General features: G+C 32.7%; 1 pseudogene; it reads left to right on the top strand.

Moving 5' to 3' along the window:
• Window positions 1–1,735: 1,735 nt before the first annotated feature.
• Window positions 1,736–3,174, top strand: CR40005 (annotated as a pseudogene).
• The last annotated feature ends 4,896 nt before the right edge of the window (window positions 3,175–8,070 follow it).

Here is an 8,070-nt window from a genome sequence, read left to right as displayed (position 1 = left end):
ATGTAGTTTCGTTTTATTCGGCTTTCCCATAATTAAATATCATCTGATATGTTCACACTATAAACTTTTGCGTACACTTAATGAGTTCAATTCCGGTGTTTGAATCCAACTGACTCGCTGCTGCGAGGGCTTCGCCTTTTATTCATTCTTACATAGGTTCTAATCATCTTATTATATAATGCAGCTCTTTTAAGACGCCGCAGTCTGCGTTGGTAAATGCAGCTGAGTTTTATTCTTAAATCTATGTTTGAGGCCTATGAACGCGCTAATAACCTCCCGCGTGGTCATATCTCTTGACACTTCGGCAATAGGCCGCTGCAATCGTACTTATCTGTAGATGCCACTTATATACATGACAAAACAAAAGCCGATAATATAAAAGTGGTAAAAATTGAACTTTTCTTACGATATGGATCTGGTGATACCCTATACAGAAAAACATATACCGGACTTAGAACGCAGCGCAGCCCTTTAAAACGACTAAATTAGTTGCGTTTTGCTTAATTGAGGTATATGGAAAATTTCCAAAAATTACGGATTGAGCTTGTTTGATACTGTATCAATAAAAAATTAAAATATTTTGTAAATTCCACTGCATTTAAGAATCCCTCCAACTGCTTACATAAAAGTACGTTTGTCTTCAAAAACTTCAGATTAGGATATCCAATCATAGCCTGTTTTTGTAAGCGCTGCACTTTTAAAACACAGCTTGGTAGGCTTCATGGGCAACCATAGTGCATTATGAGCAGGAAAAAAGGGAGAACGTTGTTTTGACATATCAATTAACATTGACAAAAAAAATATTGAAATGAAACAAAATCGTAAAATCGAAAAAAAACTTGCACTGCGTGCACATCTCCAGAATCTGCATGCTTAATCGTAATATTTCAACAGATCTAGTATACCCTTTTACTTTACGTGTGGCTTGCGTGACTTTACTCTACGCGTACTCTTTCGGAAATATGGCAGTATACAATATAGACACTAAAAGTTGTTTTCCCTATACTCTAGAAGTTTTAAAAAAGTGGTAAGAAATTTCCTTTTTAAAGTTTAAATATTTTTATTTTATTTAAGTTTTAAGAGAACTTTTAGAAATCAAAGAAATCACAAGTCTTTGGCGTCAGGGGTTCACAAGTAATATGCGTAGGAAGTTAAGCTATTTGTAGCTGTTTATTCGATATACGCTTACCTAAAGCTGTCTGTTTAATGTACAAAAGGGATTTCAAGACACAAAAATAACATTTTGGCACTGGTAAAGGTATTATTTTTAGAAATTTAAATTATTCCATGTTATAAAGCCAAAATGTTTTGAACAATTATGTTACTTAAAAAAATACTTGAACCAATGAAATTATTCAGGTGTGGAACAATATTCACCAATCGTCAAGAATAATCTTATCAGGGTACTCTAAACAAGTATATATTTTTTTGATATTTACATATACCTGCTCGAATCAAGATCACAGGCCCATCCTAGCCATGTCCCCTCGTATGAGCTCCGAGATCTCATGAAGCTTACATAGATTAGGCATGAAGATCCCAAAGGCAGAGACGTAGCGCCAGTTTAATTGCTGACTTCGGCACGCCCACATTTATTTTTCTCCCCAATTTCTATATATATGCCAGAAAAATTGTTTAACGTCTGATAGTTGGTGAACTTGACAGCGTTCTATCGGGAAGCTATACCTTATGCAACACAAACTTGATATACTGACATGGCGAAATTCGGTTCTAGGTTAAACTGCTGCTTTTAGGTGCTGGGGAATCTGGAAAATCAACTTTTCTTAAACAAATGCGAATCATTCATGGAGTTAACTTTGATTATGAACTGTTGCTGGAATACCAAAGTGTCATATACCAAAACGTTATAATAGGTACGTATATATATTTATACCGAAGAGGCTCTGTCTTAGAAAACTAACCTTTAAGGTATGCAAGTCTTGTTGGACGCTCGCGAAAAATTAAACATTGCGTGGGGAAGTGACGGCAGAGAACAGGATGCTTATGATGCCAAATTAATGGAATGTAATTCACTAGACGTACCCAAGTTTATGGAGTATGCACCACCAATAAGTCGACTGTGGCAAGATCGTGGCATTAGAAGAGCTTTTGAAAGAAGACGTGAATTTCAAATTGTAAGCTTACTGGCAGCACAATTACATAATATACTTTAAAAATTATGTTTTTAGAGCGATTCTGTAAGCTATTTCCTAGACGAGATTCAACGGCTAGCTACACCTGATTATGTGCCAACGCACAAGGACATATTACATTGCCGGAAGGCAACTAAGGGTGTTTATGAGTTTTGTGTGAAAGTTCAGGTGTGTGAATTAAATAAAAATATAATATTACCTCTAAAGTCTCGGTTATTTTCAGAACATTCCATTTGTGTTCGTTGATGTTGGTGGACAGCGAACTCAACGTCAAAAATGGACTAGATGTTTTGATAGCTCCGTAACATCCATTATATTTCTCGTATCTAGTTCGGAGTTCGATCAAGTTCTTGCGGAAGACAGGTAAATTATTATCAATTAACGATTATTAATTAAAAATTATCGTTACAGAAAAACCAATCGTCTCGAAGAGTCAAAGAATATATTTGATACAATTGTCAACAACGCGACATTTAAAGGAATATCAATTATTTTATTTCTGAACAAAACAGACTTGCTTGAACAAAAAGTTTGCAATCCTGAGACTGACATTCGCTGGTACTATCCGCACTTCAACGGAAATCCACACTCAGTTTTAGATGTTCAGAACTTCATACTACAAATGTTTATGAGCGTTCGTCGCAGTAGTAGCATAAGTAGGATCTACCATCATTTTACCACAGCCATAGATACGCGTAATATTAATGTTGTCTTTAATTGTTGTCTTTTACTGCAGCGTAACCTTAATGCTCTTAAGCTTCAGTAGTAACCACCATTCTTATAAACAAAAATGAAGAGTAAGAACTTGCAGTTATATTAAACCCATGAACAGAATTTTACAATCGTGAGACTGACCCTTGCTGAAGCTATTTGCAATTCAAAGGGAAATGCACATGGTTTTCAATGCCTTAGACACGTGAAGTTAAGCTACAGTGAAATCCTTCGGTAACTATGATAAATAACTATATATAAAATGATAAAAAACGAGACTACAGCATTTTAATATGCAAATTAACTTTTTGCGGTATAAATTATTTAAAAAAATAATTTTTTATTTTTTAATATTTTATTGATGGTAAGCTTTTCAACTTATCACTTTATTACAAGACACTTATTGTTATCTATTTATACATTTATAAACCGTTCTTTTAATCCTCCCGAATCAGACTGATCTTCAAATTCTGAATCCTAATGCAATCAACCTCGGCCAGAAGATTTTCTTTGACACTTTCTGAACTTTTGATAAAAGCTTTATGCTGAAATTATTCCACTGCATTGTGAAATTCAATTATGCTCATCGATGCAGTTTTTGATTGAAGCGCAATAGTTGGCCGTGGTTTGGTCTCCAAGCGGAAGCTGTGTTTACGTTAAGTTTGGGTTATTTATTTTAGCGGGTAGCTAAGCGCTGGCAAAGGCAATGACAAAAACAAAGACAAAGGAAATGCCGACGAGATTGAGAATTGAAATTTGTTTATAAACTGTGGAAGGGTGCTATGTTTATGGGTTGGATAACTCTCCCCCTTCTAAAATGACGCGTCCCGCTTCAATATTAATTTCGTTTAAACGCTCATTCAATTCTGTTAAAAATTCTACTTCATTATTTGGTTTTTCTAGTTCTGGCCGTTTTTGTTTGGTTACAAATATATAATTTCTGAATTTTAATATTAACATAGTAATGAAGTAGAAAATGATTAAAATTAGTAATATAAATGAAATTGAAATTTTCCAATTGTAAATTTCAATAAATGGGTTTAAAATATTAATGTTGTCAAGAGAAAGTTCTGAATTGTTGGATTTTATATATTCTGATATTTCCAGGTTTTTAAAATGGTTGGTAGTGATGTACTCAAGTATTTTGTTTTCTGAGTTGGTGTATGAAATATTATTTATTGTAGTTGTGCTGTTAAATGTTATTAAATATGACCCGTTTAAATGAGAATCGTTACAATATTATTTCCATTTATTAGAATGGCACCTTCTTGAATGATATCTATATTCTTATTTTTTTCTAGAATTTTAGTGCAAATTGATTTTTCTCCATTTAGTAAACGGGTAAAACAGGTCTTATCTTTACTTATAATACAATAGTTGTTAAAAAGTTCGTTCTTAAAATTAGATATTTCATAAAAGGTATTTTCGCATTTTGCGACCTGATTACTTATTAGTAATTTTCCATCATTATGTGAAATGGATCTGGCATAGTAAATTTCGCATCTGTTTGTTATAACGGGGTATTTTATATAAATAATTAAGAGTTCTTTATGCAATACAATTTTGAATATGGAGATGTCCATTAGGTCTGCAATAATTACAGGTTGTTGTTCGTGATCTAATATTTCTTTAATGTCTTCATTATTTAAAATTTGTGTGTTGAATAAATCAATTTTGGCTACTGTGATAGTATCAATAAGGTTTTGTAAGTCAAATGTTAATAAACGTAAACGATGTTTTCGTAACGGCAATTCTTGATCAATAAAAATGTTTTTAAAGTGATCGGAAAGTGATTTGGAATTAATAATAAATTGTTGGTTATTGTTTTCAATTAAATCATTTATTTTATTCTGTATTTTAATGAAATCATCGTGATCCGGAGTTCCAGCTAACCATTTCCAAACAGTGCCTAACTCATTTATTCCCCTTTTTGATCTAGTTGGTATCAATTGTGACAGAATTAATTTCAGTATCTGTATTTCGTAAGTAATTTCCCATTTTGTCCGAATATTTGTATCTTTTCTAACATATCCTGATTCTAGATTTATTATTTCTTTATAAAAACTTAAGTTAGTTACGTGGAATAAGTCGGCATATGATTCATAGGTAAGGACATCCTTTTTGTCTTTGAACAGGAAGAATTCGTGATTGCAGGAATCAATTATTTCTGAAGTGGTTATCATTACGGTATGGTATTAGAAGTAATAAGAAATGCATTTTCTGTAATTTAATAAAATAAAAAATATGGTATTTGTTAAAACTTAATGTTGTCTTTGTGAATAGTTCTGTTTCTATTATTGATTATAACTTTGTTAGGTAAGTTTTCCTTAACAACCTGTTTTTTGTATCTAGTTTTTAGCTTATTTTTTTTGTTCGGACAAATTTACGGTAGTAGCCGGTGAGGCCTAGAAAACTTCGAAGCTCTCTAATGTTTTGTGGAATCGGATACTTCATAATTGTGGAAATTTTCTCAGGATCTGTTTTAATTACATTGTGAGAAACAATATAACCAAGAAATGCTGTTTCTAATTTAAGGAATTTAGATTTTTCTAGAGAAATTTTCATGTGTGCTTTTTGTAAAATATTAATTATTTGAATTAAATCAGTGTAATGTTGTTCAATTGTATTAGAAAAGATATCATCCATATAAACATGACAAGTTTTTCCGACTTGTTCTCTTAATATGTCATCCATTGCTCTTTGAAATATTCTAGGGGCGTTTGTTAACCCAAATGGCATTCGTAAGAATTCGAATTTTCCGTTATTTATAGAGAAGGCGGTTTTTTCAATATCTGAATTTTTCATTAAAATTTGGTGAAATCCTGATTCCAGATCAATTGTTGAGAAATATTTTGACTTCCCTAAGTTAGATAATATTACAGACGGATCTTGCATCGGGTATCTGTCAGGTATTGTGCTTTCGTTTAATTTTTATAGTCAATAACTAGTCGATGTTTTGGGGACCCATCTTCGTTTTGACCTTTTATGGACACTACTAAGACTGGTGAATTGTAAGGGCTTCTACTTGGTCTTATAATTTGTTCTTTTAGCATTCTATCGATTTCATTATTAACGAAATCTGAGACCGACATATCATAAGGATATTGTTTGCTATAAGTTGCCCTGTCATTGTCAGTATTTATTTCTCCTCCAATATCGGTACGAAAAGGAATTTGCATATTTATTTTAGAATGCTCCTTTTCAATTTTATTCATAACTTTATTTTCAAGATCTTTTATTTGATTTGAAGTTATATTTAGGTTATGAATTTTTTCTTTGTCGGACAACTCAATGACGGCGTGCTCAGGATTTGTGGATCCTAAACTTTTTGATTCAAGAATGACGGAATTAACATCGTCGGCTTGTTCAGGATTTTTCGATCCCAAACTGGCGTGCTCAGGATTTTCAGATCCCGAACTATTAGTTTTATTAATGACGGATAATTCAACGTCGGAGTGTTCAGGATTTTCAGATCCCGAACTATATAAACTGCCTTCAGCAATAACCGTTTCGGTTTTAAATACCTATTGCTCATCAAAGCGTTTTTTGATAATATATTCCTTCAATGGAAGAATATTTTTTCCTTCAATTAAACATAAATCATTTTTTTCCTCGTCAAAATATTCGAGTTTCTCTTTATTTCCCTTATACTTCATGAGTCCTTTCTCGATATCTAAATTAGCTCCAATCTTTCTTAACAGATTGAATCCAACTAATAGATCAGATTCTAGACCCTCAATTTCATAAAATAAATGTTGTTCCCCAAATATGTTTATCAAATGATAATATTTTATGATTGAATATCCATGAACAGTATATACTCTTTTGTGTATTGATAATTCTTTTTTATTCTCGTAAATACCCTTTTTTATATAGCACGCGGTGGCTCCTGTATCTATTAATATTTTCAATTGTCTTTTAGTTTTTCTGTCTACCCTTGTTATATGAGGCATTCCTCTGTAGGTTGCTGATCTAAAAAATGGCCTTCGTTAATATTATTTACTCTCATTGTTTTTTGAGCTTGCTGGTTGACTGTTCCCGTTGATTCCCGTTTATTCGGGGGGTGTGTTTCGGACTGATTTACCTGTCGTGCGTTTGTGATGGGTTTTTGCGATGGGTATTGGTTATAATTATTTCCTTGGAAATTATTATTAAACTTGTGTCGGTTGTTATTATAATTCCACTAGGACGGTTTATAATTCCTAGGACGGTTATAATTTGTATACGGACGATTTTGAACTCTTATGGAGTTGTCTACTTCCATAGGTTCTGGTGGTGGTTGAACTTTGGAATTATTGTTAAAGTTCCAATTGTTATTCGTTTCCAAGTTCTCGTTTTGTGGCCAATTATTATTTATTCTATTTGGCGTAATATTATTCTGTCTAGAGGCAAATCTAAGGTTGTTTCCTTGATTTTTATTTTCATTCCTAAATCCATTGTACCTATTTGCAAATTGAGCTCTAAAGTTGTTAGACTCTAGTTCCTGACACTTTGCCAGAGCATTTGGCAAGTCTGGTGGGTTAAGAGAGAAGAGTGTTTCTGAGATTGAACCGTTTAATCCAGAAATAAAAATTCTAAGAGCATTGCTTCTAATTGTTTTATTTGTTTCCTTGGTTATAACGTTGTCCTTTCCATAAGTCATTATAGTTTTATTTATGAGTAAAGTCATTTTCTTGTTTACTTCGTTGTAAAATTCTGTAATGGTCATACGTCCCTGTCTAAGGATGCTTAATTCTGATTCGAGTATATGGATTGGTCTTTTATCGCTGTAAATAAAATCCAATCTTGAAAGAATTGCTTGAAAGTTTAAAACGGTACCATGGTTGGTTAGAGCATCGTGTGCTGCTCCCATGATTTTATTACGTAGTATTGTTAAGGCGATAAAATATTGTTCACTTTCAATTTTATATAGACTCATTGCGGTTTCTGCCGCTTCTCTCCAGCCTACATATTGTGTTATTTCACCTGTGAACTTAGGTAAGGATTTAATTACCTCTAATGTAGTTTCGCATTTTATGGTTCGGTCAATTGTTTGCATCTTATAGGCTTCCACTTCATTTCTGTAAGCGGTTAACTGCCCTTCTATCCCTTCAATTTTTCTGGTCACTTCACTCAACTGTACATTTATTAATCTATTTATTAATTCCATTGTCAGGTTACGTTTGTTTTTTTTGTTTTAATTGTGTTTGTAGTTGAGTTCTGATTT

Source organism: Drosophila melanogaster, chromosome 2L (assembly GCF_000001215.4).
Source record: "Drosophila melanogaster chromosome 2L".
Lineage (NCBI taxonomy): Eukaryota > Metazoa > Arthropoda > Insecta > Diptera > Drosophilidae > Drosophila > Drosophila melanogaster.
The sequence above is the reverse complement of the archived record's forward strand: the minus strand, read 5'-3'. Positions and strand labels throughout refer to the sequence as shown.